The following is a 17,609-nucleotide window of genomic DNA, read 5'->3' as shown; positions in this document are numbered from 1 at the left end:
AGGATAAAAAGACAGCGTGCCAAAGAGCAGCCCTGTCTCACACCTATCCTAGTTCTTATTCTTCTAGATAGGTTCCCCTCCATATTCAGACCCACATGTATCCTTGAGTTCTCGTACAAAGCCATAATAAGCTTCAATAAACCTTCAGGAATGCCCCAATTAGAAAGTTTAACCCAGAGTCATGACCTAATAACAGAGTCAAACGCGTTTGACAAATCAATAGAGGCAACACAAAGGGACCCTCCAAATTTACTCCAAGCTGTATCTTGAAGGGCAGTCAGAATGAAACCATTTAAATTTGTTGAGTGCCCAGCTCTGAACCCCGTCTGATATTTATTCAATATATGGTTTTTCGCTATCCAATCATTAACATGTGTGAACAGCAGTGAGGCAAATAATTTGCAATCTGCATCAATCAATGCTATAGGTCTATAGTTTTTGGCTATATTTCGATCCCCTCTCTTAAAAATTGGTATTATATGGGCCGTCTGCCAGCTAGTAGGTATGGTGCCACTCCCCACAATATTTCTAAATAACATAGTGAGTATGTGGGCCCACAATTCTGGCAGAGCTTTCAATGTTTTATTTGTGAGACCATTTGGAGCAGGAGCCCTCAAATTCTTAGCTTTCATAATTAGTTTGAGTATCTCCTCATATTCTATAATCGGGACCCAGGGTACATTTCCTTCCTCATCTCCTTTCCATATAGATGACACCCCTCTGCCCCATGTCCAAATATTTCAGAGAAAAATTTGACCCATTGTACCTCTGATACACTATTCAATTGATTGATGACTAACGGAGTATTTTGAGAATTTATTAGACTCCAGAAAGCCCTGAGGTCTCTTTTCAACAGGACACGTAACATGTTCTCATCATCTCTTTGCAGCATACTACTTTTTTTAGAAATACAGAAATTCTTATATTTCTGTCGTATAGATCTAATCTTCGCATTTTTATCTAATTGATCGATATTTGATTTGAGAATTTCTCTAAGCATCTTCAACATATAAGATTTTTCTTTAGCCACCCCGTCATCAAAGAAGTGTCTATGGTTCCTTTTAGGAGAGCCCTTTCTTAGATGGACATAGGCGCTACCATGTAGATCCTTCAAAAATGGTCATATTGAGGCATATTAAATACCTCTTGTTTCCATAGATAGGAGGTATTACTCAGGATATACGTCGGTTGTCCGTTAAGAAGTTTTATGCAACAATATGGTCAGGCCAGACTTACTAGCAATGGGGCATATAATTCAGAAAACTAAAATCTCCTGACTAGGGATCGAGGGGATATTGTGATAATGAATATGGAGCATTATATGCAAAAGAATGCTTGACAACTCAAATACAGAAATTGCTCTACAAACTTGTGGTCAATCATAATATGAACATCAAAGAAGAAGCAGATTATAATTATAATTGTTCTTTTATGACATGCTTAATACCAGAGATTGGTTTCTAAGCACGGGATCAGGATTCAAACCTGTGTTGCGTTGTCTTGCTTCCAAGACAAACGCATTGCCCCTGATCTATCTCCCCTTACCTCAGACTTAATTGATGATGAGGAACGTGACTTTCTAACTGTGGAGAAGTCAATTAGACATTTAATATATTTTTGGACAAGATGCATGCGACTACGATTAACACCCTACCCAACCTTAAGTAAACCCATAGTTGTATCCATTGGATCACAGCTTAAGAGTACTTATTAATACATTGCCCTTTAACACAAAGACAATGTTCATACTCGATATGCATACTTTTTTTTAGCTAATTTGCACACCCACACTGCATTGTTCCGTACCCCAGTGATCAGTATCCCAGTGGTGAACTTCCAGGGATAACTGTAAGAGGCGCTATGGCAAGTGTGGCATGTTAGCTGACATGACCTGTTACACTCTCACTACATTTACAAGCATTGATTTCATAATGTTACCAGACCAAACTCCTACTTGAGAGACACCACTGATCTGCTAGATAAACTTAAAAATCGTCTATGGAACAACAGGTACATACCTTTACCCTTGTTACTATGGAAGTTTGTGTCTCTATATACCTGCATTTGACACTGTCATGGAAATAAGCACCACTCAGCAATAATCCAATCTCATGGAAGGTTGTTAAGCTTCTTTAATGGCAGTTGGCAAAGCAGCATACAAACATCCACAGAACTGGACGATACGAAAACACCCTGATCCAAGTGTCCCGACCGAACACTGCATTGCAACGTCTGGTTTACATTGCTTTTATACATTCACATAAAATGGTCTTCTATTGAAGGGGCATACCAAACAACTTTCGATGGTCACAGAATACAATGTGTTAGGGTATCTCTGCCTGTTGTTCATGGTTCTCATAATATTGATTACAAGCATCAACTACCTTCTCATGCCTGGGTGACGGCACGTTGCAAGATGGAACAGACATATTTAGATACATTTGTAACAAGTCAGCAGATTCTGGTATCACTGCGCTTCTCATAAGGCTCAGGTAGTGCTTGGCCCAACTAATTTTATTAATTCTACACAGTGAAGCCACACCGATAAGAGAGAGGCAGTGTTATACATCTCACTTGTCGGAGCCAAAGCGGAAATATGTAAGAAGTGGACAGACTATGAAGCAGAGCTACTTCTCAAAACGTACCTGGTGTACATTTGATAAAGACATGCGTGCAACGACATAGGGTTAGGTCAATTTGGGGCAGTGTCAGACTTCTCCGTGGCATTAAAGGAATGGCTGCATATGTATTTTCAATCACAACACATTGACACACTTCAAGTAGTAGAATGTTCAGAATGACCAGCCCTAGAATTGTACCGCATGTAAGCTATACCTGCCTCAGTGTATGGTGAAGAACGCTGGGCTTATGCAAATGTAACCAACCTGGTAAATGGAGAAAATAAACATCTAGAAAGTTTGGTCCAAGTTCCCACTCGCTCACTGAATGCACTTCTCCATCTTGAACTCGATATCTGCCCAATCAGGGATCAAGCCGCCCTGCTCCCATTTCTATACTGGGAGCAAGTGTGGTGAACTGAAGGATTGGGCAAATACCAGGGTGCTCTAAAACATCTTATGAATTTGCCAGGGGAGAAAAGTCTACCTTGGGTTGCACATGTGAAAGGAATGCTGTATAATATGGGCAAAGTGGGTTTATGGAAGAACCCTGAAAACATTTTGAGGACAGGCTCTCATAGATTGAAGAGCAAATTAATTATTGCTTCCAGGAGAAGAATGCTAGAAGTGGCAAGCATGCTGAATCTGGTCTGGGCTATCTGGCATGCAAATTGAACTTCGGGTTTGAGGAGTACTTAGACTATGCAAGTTTTACCCCAGACTACCTCAGGAGTACTTATGAAAGTTATGCACCCAGATACCCCAGGGCTTGGCTGCGCATTACAAATAAATAAAATACAAATACAAAAACAAATACAAATACTACATCAACCCACCATACGCAAGAACCCAGTACATCACTTTTAGAATGGGCACTTTACAACTTTCAAGAATGGACACTTTACACGTCGCTGTTAAGACGGATTTCTGAACTCTGACCTGGTGGGCAGAGGTTCAGAAGGCCAGCCTACTTTCTTGGAACAGGGTAACCTTCTGGACAAGCCAAACCAATCAATGTAGCTTGGCCGCTGTCAAGACTAGGTCTCAGGAGGGTGACTGAAAGACCTCAATGAGCACACAGAGTAAAGGACACTTACAAATCACGCCCAGTCAGGTATATATATATAAAATACAAATACATTTATTTCAAGGCCTTTGAGTTTCAACACACAAATCAAATTACAATAATACTTTTAAGCCAACACAATACTATCTAAATACATATAAACAAGACCAATGGGGTCTAAAGGGTTAATGCACAAAATGGGTCCGTACTTAAAAGGGGAAGGAAACAGGCAGTGCAAATAGTCTTTAGTCCCTTCTGCATCCAACACAACCCTAACTGAGAGGCAGTCCAATCCCTAAGAAGAGTGGAGCCTAATGCTGAAATGAACTTGCAACGTCGGCGCATGCAGTAATGCAAATGGGCAGAAAGGGGTCTCTTCAAGGGTCTGTAGCTGCTCAGGAAGGTTTTTGGGGTGATGAAGAATAGGTTCCCACTATACGAGGAGGGCCTTGATTTGAGGGCAGAGTCGATTGCAAGAGTTGGGAATAGTTTGCTAGTTCGCACTAGCAGTGGAAAGGAGAGGGGCCCTCAGGGACCACTCGTGCGTAAAAATGGATGGAGGCACTAGGGGCCACCGGTTATGGTTGCGATTACTCACCGACCCTCGACACACTCCAGACCAAACTTCGGCAGTCGAGTCCCTTTCGGTTGCAGGTTCAAGTGTGGCAGTTTGGTAGCCCTGCGGCTTTCAGCGATGAAGATATAGCGATGATTCCCAAACGGGACAGTGGTGATTCCTCCACTCCTGGTGGATAGATCAGGCCAGTTTCACTGCAGCAGGCTTCAGGGGCAAGAGGGGCACAAATGCAGTGCACCTGCAAAGTTTGTCACCACGGCTGGGCGACACGGTAACTGCATATACTCCGGCACGGGCACACTCACTTTACTCCAGACCTGGGAATGCCAAGTGTGTGAATTTCAGTGTGAGCGTGCCGTGAACACAGAGCTAGCAACTTACCAAGTTTCGAAGGCCTCCTAGAAATGGCAGCGGTATCAGGGTAAAACTCCTGTGCAAGCTGGTCAGTCCACTGGTTGGCCCAGGGACACTTCCAAGAAGGCTTACTTGCAGGGTTTGATAAAGGTGCCGAGAATAGTTGGTCCCACTATTCCAGTGGGTCGAAGGGTCTTCGCAGACCTTCTAGGATGACCAGATGCACAGGGGTCCAGTGGGACCACAGCAGGCTCAGGGTCCCAAACCTTCCACCGGGTCACCAGTGGTTCCTCGACTGGGCTTCTTAGTTTCAGGATACTTGGATCCTATCCTTCGTTCAGTGAGAACTCCAGAGATCGACATGGTATGGCTGTGTGGGCCCTTCTCTTATCCAGAATCTTCTTCGTGCCAAAATGAAGAGGACTGAATGGGAGATCTGCTCCCATTCAGGCATACCATACACGGACCAATCACGGACCACAGTGGTCCCAGGCATTCACAGCACTCCAGACTCTCTGGCACCCAGGATGTGTATTGGGGACAGACACCCCAGCCCACATCCCGGAGGCACACACACAAAGCATGCAGAAGCCCGCTAAAGTGTGGCATTTCGCAGAGAATGCATGCCCAAATAAGGACTGACCTGGGTCCGCTCGAACTGGGGAAGGTGAAGGGGCAAGATGGCTAAAGGACAGGAGAAAGAATCTCGTGGCATGGCCATTTTAGAGCTAGGCCACCTATTTGTGCCAAATGCAGTAATCACGGTTTACCTAGCGGGAAAGGGTTAAAATATACGGCTTGATAAGCTGCTACCAGCCCTGTCCAAGGCACACCTACACTTCTCCCAAAAAAATCTTCGACAGTGTCTAGGGCCTTTGGAAATGACTATAGACCCAAGTTAACTGTACTGTAAGGTACTGTGTACACTTGTTACATGTTGCAGAAAAGTTGCAACATTAGAAAGGACTAAGGGAAACAAAGTCTCCCAGTACTGACTGTCTTTAAGGGCATGTCAGTTTCTCCATAATAAAGTGAGTGAAAAGCCCAGAGGAGTGCATCAGAAGGCTGTGCTCCTCTGGTAAAGTCAGACTATGGTGTTTAAACAAAGCTAAAAGTTGGGGGGTTCGCAAGTGGAGGGAAAATTACACATACATGGAAATCTTTCCTAACACTCGCCCCTCACCAGACCAAGGACAGGGGGAATTAATCCACCCCTGGATGAGTCTCATGTTCAGGTCGGTTAAACATTCTGGACAAGCCATCAGCATTGCTATGTTGGACACCTGGCATATGCTCAATAGTGAAGTCAAAGCCTTGCAGACTTATGGACCACCTGAGCAACTTTGGATTCTCTCCCTTCATGTTAAATAGCCACTTTAAGGGCGTATGGTAAGTTTTCACAGTGTAATGTTTCCAATAGAGGTAGGGCCCCAGCTTCCTTAGGGCCCACACAACAGAGAAACACTATTTATCTACTGTGGACCATTAGAGCTCTCTGTCCATAAACTGGCAACTAATGGAGCCAATGGGGTGTTCCTTAACCTTCTCAGCTACTTGTGATAATACAGCTCCTATCCCAGTGTCAGAGGCATCTGTCTGCACAAAAAAAGGTCTTTGACAATCAGGGGCCCTGAGAACAGGGGCCTGGCACAAGTAGTCTTTTAAGCCATTGAAGGCCTTCCCACACTCTTCAGACCAAGTTACCTTCTTGTGTTTCTTAGGAGTGGTGAGAGCAGTCAGAGGGGTAGCTATGGTACCATAGTCTTCCATGAGGTTTCTGTAATACCCAGTGAGTCCTAAAAAGTCTCTTACTTGGATCTGTGTAGTGGGGGTAGGCCAGTCTTGTACTGCTTGTACTTTACTGGGAAGAGGATGTATCCTCCCTCCACCTACTTCATGTCCAAGGTAGACCACTGAACCTTGTCAAATCTGGCACTTACTAGCCTTTATGGTCAGGTGGGCCATGTGAAGAGCCTACAACACAATCCTAAGGTGTTTCACATGATTCTCCCAGGTGGCACTGAAAACTGCTATATCATCCATATATGCAAGACAGAATTCCTCCAACCCATTAAGGACATGGTTCACAAGCCTCTGGAAAGTGACAGGGGCATTCCTCAACCCAAAAGGCATTACCCTGAACTGGTAAAGACTCTATGGTGTTGAGAAAGCTGTCTTCTCCTTGGCATGTTCTGCAAGAGCTATTTGCCAATAGCCTGCAGTGAGGTCGAATGTGCTGATGTATTTGGAGGCACCCAAAGTATCCACAAGCTCATCTGATCGAGGCAAGGGGTGTGCATCTGTCTTGGTGACAGCATTCAGAGCCCTGAAATCCACACAGAACCTCAACTCAGAGGACCTACCTTTGGAACCAAAACCACAGGGCTGGGCCTAGGACTACTAGAGGGTTAACTCACCCCAAGATCCAACATTTTGTTGACCTCTGTCTTAATGTAAGACCTTACATTGTCTGACATCCTGTATCCCCTACATTTGGTAGGTACACTGTCTCCTGTGTCAATGTCATGTTTGCATCAAGGTGTCAAACCAGGAGACTGTGACAACAAGGGGGAAAGTTGCCTCAGCAAACTTTTCACCTCTGCTTGTTGATCAGCAGTCAGGTGAGGGGCCACTGTAACACCCTCGGTGGAGCTATCTGAAGGACTGCCCTGGAACAGGTCAGAGAGAGGTTCTGACTCCTCCTCCTCAACATCTGAAGTCAGCAGCAGTGCAGCGATTGCAACTTTTTGGATGAAAGCCTTCAGCCTATTCACATGGAACACTTTTGGAGCCTGATTTCCTGACCAGGTATGAAATTGATGAGGGCAGCCTTCTGGTTATACCAAAGTTTCACCAGGGCTTGTCCTGCCTTCAATTTTTCACTAGCCAGACCCATCAGGAGTACCTTCCTTTTTCTGAGATCTAGCACATAGTCTACTACATTGGTAGTGAATGGGGAGTAGGAATCTCCCACCCCTCCTTGACTATGGCTAAGGGTCCCCTCACAGGGTGACCAAACAGAAGTTCGAAGGGGCTGAAGCCAACACCCTCCTGTGGTACCTCTCTGTAGGCAAACAGTAAGCATGGTAACAAACAATCACATTTTCTTCGTTGGGGATCTTCCAGAGCCCCAACCATGCTTTTTAAGGTCCTGTTAAACCTTTCAGCTAGACCATTGGTTTGTGGGTGGTATGCGGATGAAAACTTATAGGTGACACCACATTCTTTCCACATGACCTGCATATACTTTGACATAAAGTTGCTGCCCCTATCAGACACAACTTCTTTAGGGAAGCCAACCCTATTAAATATGCCAAGTAAAGCTTTTGCAACTGACTTGGCAGTTACAGTCTTCAATGGGATGGCCTCAGGATACCTGGTGGCATGGTCGGCCAGCACCAGGATAAACATATTGCCTGAGGATGTTTGGGGGTCAAGGGGACCAACACTGTTGATCCCTACCCTTTCAAATGGTACCCCCACAACTGGGAGTAGTACCAATGGAGCTTGGAGTGTTGTGCCACTTTTTCCAGATAACTGGCATTTGGCACAACTCCTGCAGTGACTTTCTACTTGCACCCCCATCTTGGGCCAGTAGAAATGCATGGATAATCTTTGCTTGGTTCTCTTGATACCAGGTTGACCAGCAAGGGGCACTTCATGTGCCAGCTGCAGGAGGAAGGATCTTACAGCAAGGGGAACCACCAACCTCCTATGGTCTCCTTATGTAGATTCTGTAGGCTCACTGAAGATCAGCCCACCTTCCCAATAAATCCTATGCTTCCCAGGAGACTCACCCTCAAGCTGGGAACAGGCCTGTCTCCTTAGGCTGTGAAAACATAAAAATTGATATGAGGCTGGGAAGCCCAAAGGAAACACACCAACACAGGTTACAAAGGACATACAAGTGCTTTATTTAAAAGCTACAACAGTTACCATAAGTCAATTGACAAACAGATAGCTATTCGGCTCTCAGAGTAACGTAACAAACTTCAACGAGGGTTCGATGCATTAGTAGAGAGACCGTACATTGGAATACTTGGGCTTTTATATCCTTTATCCAGCCCTTGGCCAACCCCCTCGCGGGTTAACCATTCTTGGGACCAGGCCTAGGGTTCCTTGCCAGGTCAATCCTATAATGTATGCATTCTGATCAGTTCCGCTGATACAGTTGTTCATTTACACATAGGTCAGTGGTAGGACAAGGTCTTAGTTCGCGACCCTGACAAGTGGCCTGCAGGCATATTAATTATTCGTGTGTGCGGAGGTCACAACTGCCAGAATCTCACTCAGAATGTCATTCGGCCTCCATTTTGATGTTCAGGGTGGCTTCCACTTTACAAGAGAACCTAAAATGGCGGCTAAATCCAAGATGGCGACTTACATAACTTTTCGTTAAGGTCAAGACCTTGCCACGGAGTCTATTTACATGATATTTTAGACAACTTGGCGTAGGCCAATACACATTCAAATACTGCGATAGGAGGCATAATATCATTTCAATTCCAACAGACCCTCCTTTTGGCCTATGCCAAGTGCTAATATCATTTCTAATACTTTTGCAAATAACTCCATGTATTGTCATCCATACATCCCGAATCATTGTCTGTAATATCTATAGCCATTAGGTCGTTCATCAGAACCTCTTATAACACAAACTCTTTGGCTGCTGTATCTGGGGCATATATTCTATGCCCTATTGTGCTCACTGCTTGGGCACAACATCCCCCTAGCATTCCACATATACTCGGAAGACATTGAAAACAGCAACAAAGGAATAGCAGGATCCCCAAAATAACCAGAATAACAGAAAGCACCTTCCAACCCCAAGATCGTAAAGAATCCCAGAACCAGGTGCTAAGATTCCAATCTCCTACAGGGATATGTACTTCAGAACTAAGAGTGTGCAAGTTCTGTATTGCTTTAAAAATTGTCGACGAGGAATCTGGTACGAAAACACAGCAAGCGGACCCCACCAATTTGCATACTCCACCTCGTTCTGCCAAAATGACATCTAATGCCATCCGATTTTGGAGTGCTACCAATCTTATTGCTTTTTGTTCTAGTGTCATATTGTAGAGTATGTCTGTGGTCCGGTCGATCGTTCTCTCCAGTACCCTTGCTAATCCCCTAATGTTCTCAGAGTTTGTTATTTTTCCCCAAAAGGGCACAACTGATTTTGCTATATCTCCCAATACTTGCCCAGGGGTATCTCCTTTCTTGTCCTGCCGTGGGCGAGCCTTAGAAACCGCCAATGTACTAGCTACAAATACCCCGGGTAACAGGATTCCTAAATAACAGGTTCCCTGCCAATCCTTGGGCAACCAGGGAAATGCTAAACTACCACAAACAAAATAAACAGGCCCCCCTACATACAGAGGCCTGTTTTCTCCAGTCAAATTTACAATGTTCATACAACCTTCAAAATCTCCCATTGGCCGAGTGCCATTTCTTTGTACACAAAAGGGGACCGAATCAGGGCTATGATTTATAGAGTAGGAAGGAGGCACAGCGTCCTTATTCCCTATCGGAGCCATCTCAAAGGAAATTAGAGTTTGAAAAGGAAGAGACAGTTTATCAGACGGCCTAATAGAAGCGACATTAGGTTTACTTCTATTTGCAAAAAGCGAGCATCCCAGGGGAGTTAATTCACGTTTCGCGAAATCATTCAAATTAGTTCCATCAAAGTTCCCTGAGATGCTATCATTCCAACGGCCAAAGAATAGTGCTCTAAGAGAGGCATAGCAAGCAGTCGTTAAAGGTAAAGGGTGAATATACCATCCTAGCCCCTTGTTCCCATGTTGCGGTAAATGAGTGCAAACCCAACAATTACTCTTATTAAAAATGGCATGCGTTGCATTCATTACTATCATTAGAGTGTTATTATGATACTTTTGTCTATGTTGGGAGTCTCTAGGGGACAGAGTGTGAAGGTGTACAGAGGGAGTCAAAGCAGTTGGTACAATCTCGGTCGGTAGTAGAGGTTTTGGAGGATAGATTTCTTCAAAATACCAAAGTCCTACAGCAGTAGTTGCAAAAATAACAATTATCATTATCAAAACACAGCAGTACGGTTTCGGGGCCCAGGCACATTGTTCATTGTCCAAGTTGGTCACCCCCTTATTCACAAGTCCAGTGCGGGGAGCAGCAGTGGAGGTGGCAGGCATTATAGTTCCTCAATCGATGACCCCAATGTTCGTTGCTGGCGACGCTACGGTCGCGCGATTTCTTATTCCTTCCCAACCCTAGCCAGCAGAATCCCTTTTTTTTCCTTTTGTTCAACAGAAACTTTCTTATGTAAAAGAAAACTTTCGATCACTTCTCTTTTCCAAATGCACGGAAAGACCCGTGCCGTAGTTCTATTTTCTTCGTCGAAGGTTGTACCTGGTGGTACCCAAGATTGTTTGATCCGAAAATAAGGTGTCGTCACTTCCTGAGGGAAGCGACATATCGGAGGCGACGGAAGTCGCAGAGCTTGAAACAGTGTTTTCCAGAAGTGATTTTTCAAAAGAGTGCGGAGACGAAATGGACTGTTCCCCAAGCTTCACGGGCTCAGAGAAATTCTCCGACGCACTCACAGCGCTGTTTGCTACTCCAAGATCAGAGACTGTAGCATCAGCAAGGGGTTCTGCTTCTTCTGTAACGTGTGGCGTCGGGTGAGGAAGTTTCTTGACATGCGTCGCTTGGATCCAGTGTTTCTTCCCAGCCACCCGCACTGCTGTCCAAGTGACCAACAGCACCTGGTAGGGTCCCTTCCAACGAGGAGCGAGACAGGAAGACCTTTCGTAGGTCTTCACTAGGACCCAACTTCCAGGCTGTATATCGTGTCCTGGGCCCGTGAACCGTACAGGTAAATCTGAATGCACCTGGTGATAAATGAAATACAGGTTTTTAGTTAACTGGTTACAGTAGTCTACAAGCAATACATTTTCCACCTCTCTCAGGGCTTTAGGTTTTGGGAGACCCCAAATGTTAGCAGGTCTCCCCATCACTACCTCAAATGGAGAAAGCCCAGTCTTAGTTTGAGGTGTGGTACGCATAGCCAATAATACAATAGGTAAGGCATCTGGCCATTTCAGTTTGGTATCGGCACATGTTTTTGCAAGCTTATTCTTTAAGATACCATTGTGTCTTTCCACCAACCCAGCACTTTGAGGATGTCTAGCTGAGTGAAATCGTTTCTCATTATGTAAAGCTGTGCATATCTGCAAAATTACTGCTGCAACAAAATGAGGACCACTGTCCGACCAAATTACCCTTGGGAGCCCAAATCGAGGAAAGAATTATTTTACCATAATCTTTGCAGTGGTCATGGCGGTAGCATCTTTAACGGGGAAAGCCTCGACCCATTTACTGAAGGCACAAATAATTACAAGAACATATTTCAGATTGTTACACCGTTCCATCTCAATAAAATCAAAGTGCATGACCTCGAAGGGAACAGAAGGGGGCCCAAAGCTTCCCCTTGGAGTTACTGTCCCCTTACCCACATTGTGCTGTAAGCAGATCATGCAATTTCGAACATGGTGTTTTGCAGTCTCCGGAATCTTATTATTCACCCAAACTTGTTCTAACATTTTCGTGATCTGCTGAGCACACACATGTGTAGGACCGTGTGCCATCGTAACCATTGCCAGTACATATGAATCAGGGAGCAACCATTTTCCTTCAGATGTATCCACCCAACACCCACCATCATCTAGTTTCCCCATTCCTTCGGCCCACCTTTTAGATTCTTCTACTGTAGCATCAGTTTGAATATCCCGCACAGACCCAATACCTTCATCCATTACATAGGCATCTTTTGTTTCCCTTAGCGCATACATGTCTGTGCTAAGGTCTGTGGCCGTTCGTCTGGCTATCAGGTCCGCAAAGGCGTTCCCTTTTCCCACATCATCTATGACCTTACGATGTGCTGCACATTTCATGATCGCTAACTGTCTAGGGAGCGAGAGTGCCGAGAGCAATTGCACTATCAAGGGGCCATGCTGAATCTTGGTCCCATGTGAGGTCAGGAACCCTCTTTCCGACCAGAGCCTCCCAAAGTTGTGAGCCACCCCAAAGGCGTACTGGCTATCAGTATATATATTTACTATACGCCCTTCGGAGAGTTCACAAGCTCGGGTCAATGCTATAATCTCTGCGGCCTGCGTGGAGTTATGCGAAATTCTCTTAGTTTCAACAACTTTACTCAAAGTAGTAACTGCGTAAGCAGCTGTAGATGTACCATCTGAAAGTTTGAAGCAGGAGCCATCACAAAACAGCTCCCCTTCTGCATTGTCCAAAGGAGTATCTATAAGATCTATCCTGCCCTTCGTTTCTTGTTCAGTGGTATACAGGCAGTCGTGTAATTCTTCGTCACCGCAAACAGTGTTTTGCGGGAAAGGTAAGAGTTCAACCGGATTAAGAACACAACACCTCTTAATTTGAATGTGAGGGGCAAACAGAATTAATTCATACCTTGTTAACCGTGCAGAGGTGAGGTGTTGTGTTTGGGTTTTGTTTAACAGGATATCTACAGAGTGAGGTACCATCAAAATCAAATCATGGCCTAGGACCATTCCCTCACTCTGTTTTACAGACGCAGCAGCAGCAGCGACAGCTCGCAAACATCTTGGCAAAGCGCATGCGACAGGATCAAGGGCGGAGGAGTAGTAGCCGCATGGCCTATTCTTCCCTCCGTGTTCCTGTGTTAACACAGCCAAAGCACATCCATCACATTCATGCACAAACAACACAAAGGCCTTGTCATAATTTGGAGTACCCAGAACCGGTGCAGAGCATAACGCGGTTTTGAGAAACTCAAATGATCGTTGATGTTCCGATTTCCATGGCAGTGGCAGAGAAATGCCCTTCTTCATCAAAGCCAACATCGGTTTTATCACTAGCGAAAAGTTCGGGATCCACAACCTACAGTAAGAAGCCATACCTATTAAGGCTCTGACTTCCTTCTGTGTATTTGGAACAGACATGCCAGAAATGTGTTTTATTCTTTCAGGTGTCAATCTTCTCCCCTCCTTTGACAGGAGGTAGCCTAAATAGGCGACCTCCTGACAACAATATTGAAATTTTTTGAGCGAAGCTTTATGACCATTTTTAGCTAGATGAACAAGCAAAAGTACAGTGCCTTCTTTACAAGCACTTTCAGAGTCTGCAGCCAAAAGTAAATCATCAACATATTGAAGCAGTGTACAAGTAGGTGGCAATTCAAGGGTGTCGAGCTGCTCTTTCAAAGCTCTACTATAAATGCTTGGACTTTCAGTATACCCTTGAGGTGCCCTAGTAAATGTAAATGAGCGTCCCCCCCAAGGTGAACGCAAACAAATATCTACTTTCCTTATGTATAGGGATGCTAAAGAAAGCGTTTTTTAAATCCACAACGCTGAAGTGCGTAGCCGTAGCAGGGATCATTGTCAATATCGTCGTCACATCAGGCACGATTGGAAATTGTGGGGCGACAACTCTGTTAATAGCCCGAAGATCAATTATGAACCGGTATGGGATTGCATTGTCGCCTTTCTTATATACAGGCAAGATCGGACTGTTACACAAACTACCTGTAATCTCCTTGATCACCCCACGATGCACAAAATCAGAGACAATGCATTTCAAAGCACGCTCGCCCTCAACTGATATTTTATACTGCGGAATGCGTGGTAGTTTCACTCCATGTTTCAAAACTATTTTAACGGGCTCAATCTGTAGTACCCCGACATCATTGTCGTCAACCGCCCATAAACATTCTGGGACAATGCTAAACTCGGGAGGTAAAGGTCGAATCAGAAACTGAGAATTAGGAAGTTGCTGTGGTGAAACCGTCAGCCGTACTCCATCAGAGGAACAATGAATTACTGCATTCAATTTCTTTAACAAATTTAACCCCAGCAAATTCTCTCCACAGTTCGAAGTGAGAAGAAAAGGGCAATGGTCCGTAAAGGGACCCAAGGAAACAGACACCGGTGAAGAAACCGGACAGACAATTGGTATACCAGAAAACCCTATGGAAACATTTGTTTGCCCTGACAGTGGAATGTTTGGAACCCGAGAATGATCAATGGAGCACTTCTGTGCTCCAGTGTCTATCAAAAACTGATGTTTCCTATTCCCCACTAATAATTCAACGTAGGGGCCTTTCTGATTAACGGGAATAGTTGAAGTTTCCAAACCCTGCTTCGGGCAGTCCTAATGAAATAGAGTATCGTCAGTAGGAAGCTCCTCAGAAAGGTAGGCAGCAGAAGGGTGATCAAATATGTTCCTCGAGTCCACACTCGAGGTCTGATTTTCCCATGAAAAAGGTTGCTGAGGATCTTGCAAAAACTGACCTCTATCAGAGCCCCCTGCTCCAGGGCGACCCCTAGGTCGTCTACCCATACTCCCAAACGCACTGTTTGACCTTTGTCGAAGGACGGGGCACTGTGCTCGCCAATGACCTTCCTGGCGGCAATAAGCACATTGATTAATATTCACAGAACCCAAAGGAGCATTTCCTTTTGGGAGATACTGACCTCTAGTCTGTGTCGTGCCTCCTCTGGGGTTTCTAACAATTTGTTGTAATAATGCTTTGGTTTTCAAATTTCCTTTCCTCTTTTCTATTTTGTCCTTCTCATTATTAACACGGTTCTCATAATACTGAGCCATGTGCAAAACTTCAGATTGAGATTTTGCCTGCCAAGCGCTCTCAGAGGACATAATCTGTGACTGGATGTCGGGCAACAATCCATGTACAAATTTGTCCACAAACAACCTTTTCCCAGACTCTGTACCCAAATCCTGCCCACTGAAGTCAGAAAATACCTGCTCGAATCTGTTAAAGAATTCGGTGGCGCCTTCAGTTTTCCCTTGAACACAGGCCGTAAGCTTGTCCCAAATAATTCTTTTCTCTGGAATTATAGTTTTTAATTTTGCGACAATTCTATCAGGCAAAGTAAGTATTACCTGTGGTGGTTTCTCACCTGCTGGTCTTTCCCCATCAATCCTAATCATATTAGCCCACGTATCTCCCAACCCTGGCACATCGTCTATTGTCCGAACCTGCTTCCATACATCTACGGGTAGGAGTACAGGGAATAACAAGTCAATATCACTTAAGGTGAACACAGAGGACTGCAAGACGGACTCTATCTCTTTGTAAAACCCCGTCGGGTTTTTCCTGATATCGGGAACTGATTGTCTACTAGTGTTCACTTCCTGTCGTGAAAACGGGACGTGAACGAATTGCGGTACATAATGTGCAGGGATATCCACAGCGGGTGCACCAGTCCCAGCTTTGGCGGGAATCTCAACTTTTGGGACAAAGGTCAGAGGAGCCTCTCTCATAGGTAACTGGGATATAGGTACCTCCGGCCGCTTACTAAGCAACAGACCCAGGTCGAGCGCTAAGGCAGCCGAAGAAGTGTCGGGCGAAAAAGCCCTTTTACAAATCCCACACAATTCTATGGGGCAACTAACCTTCTTTCTTACACATTCTTCTTGCAGGTACTGTACCATTACCTGAATTACCTTTCTTTGCATTTCTACTGTATACTGACTATACGTGTCATACACTTCATCTGGCGGAATCGATGAATCCGAGATCCATCGAATCGCATCTTTGGTACAAATTCGTACTTCCTCAGGTGCCGATCTACGACACGGAAGGAACCGTTTCTGTACATACATACTATCGTCTTCGTCATCCTCATCTCGTGACTTTTCAAAGTCCTTCCTGTACTCAAACAATTTTTCAACATGATCATATACTTTCTGCTCTGTGTCCCTCGAAAGTGCCAAAGCATTTAGATCTCTCACCCCTTGTGGAAGATCCGAATTTTGTAATCTACCCCACATCACACATAAATGAGTCCCCAAACCTTCGATAAAAACATTTTTCTCGGGAAAACTGTTCAAATTAGATAATGTGGAAAAAACATTAACTTGATCACCTTTCTCCATACAGTGCTTAGCCCATGCAAACAATTTATGTTTCCTATCTGCAGAAACAGTATTACGAGTGACGATCTTTGATCCTGCACCTTGATCAACTTTAGTCAATACGGGACCACTCGGGAGCGGAGGTGCAGGTAAATTTAATAAAGGTGCAACTATCGGCGCAGAAGGAAGGGGTGGTGCGATAGGTGGAGGAACAACAACTAGAGGAATAGGAACAATAGGTTGTACAGGGGGAGCAGGAATAACAGCAGGAACAACAGCAGGAATGGGCAGAGCGCCCAAGAAAGGATCATACGGAGGTGGCGCATAGGCACCAGGCCTGCGTTCGTTTAACAATTTTTCAATAAATTCTTCGGAAACATGAAAATCTTTAGAGGGGTACATTTTCTGGATTCCAAGTGAAAAAGCCCTATCCATATTTTTAACTGATTCTGAATGTTTTTCTTTATCATATAACAACGCTTTTTCGGCATTTGTTTTATGACGGCGTGCATGTTTATCCCTACTTTTAAGCTGCTGTAACGCTTCTTTTTTCCAATTCTGTAAGACATCAAAGGCTGCAGGTCTAGCCTTCTTTTTTAGCAAGACCGATTCTAGGTATTCAATACGGGGGATCTCAAAACTGCCATTGATTGGCCACTGAAATTCGGAGGCATGTCTGGTCTGTCTGTGCCAAATATCATTAAATACTATACTACCAATGCCATACTTACAGTACATAGTACATGCCGGCGACCCCTCCTGTGGTGCCGGGCGACTAAATTCCAAAGATTGTCGATCGCTGCGGAACAGAGCCCTAAAGCAGCTAGACAATTTCCCAGGCATTTCACAAAAAATTGGTGTTACCTGGTCAATAATTGTGTCTGCAGATACAATACGCCAAATTCAAATTGTCAGGGTTAAATTAAGAGCCGGGTCACGACTGCACCTGACCAAACCTAAGGAGGACCGTACGGTTTATCAAAGAACTTACCTAACAAATTTTACCTTGTGTTTGGTGGTTTCGACAAATCTGCCCGCCTCAAAAATGGACCCTCGTCAAGATGCCGTGTCAGACCACACGACT

This window comes from Ambystoma mexicanum, chromosome 7q, assembly GCF_040938575.1.
Source record: "Ambystoma mexicanum isolate Mex_15411 chromosome 7q, UKY_AmexF1_1, whole genome shotgun sequence".
NCBI classification, from domain to species: Eukaryota; Metazoa; Chordata; class Amphibia; order Caudata; family Ambystomatidae; genus Ambystoma; species Ambystoma mexicanum.
The sequence above is the reverse complement of the archived record's forward strand: the minus strand, read 5'-3'. Positions refer to the sequence as shown.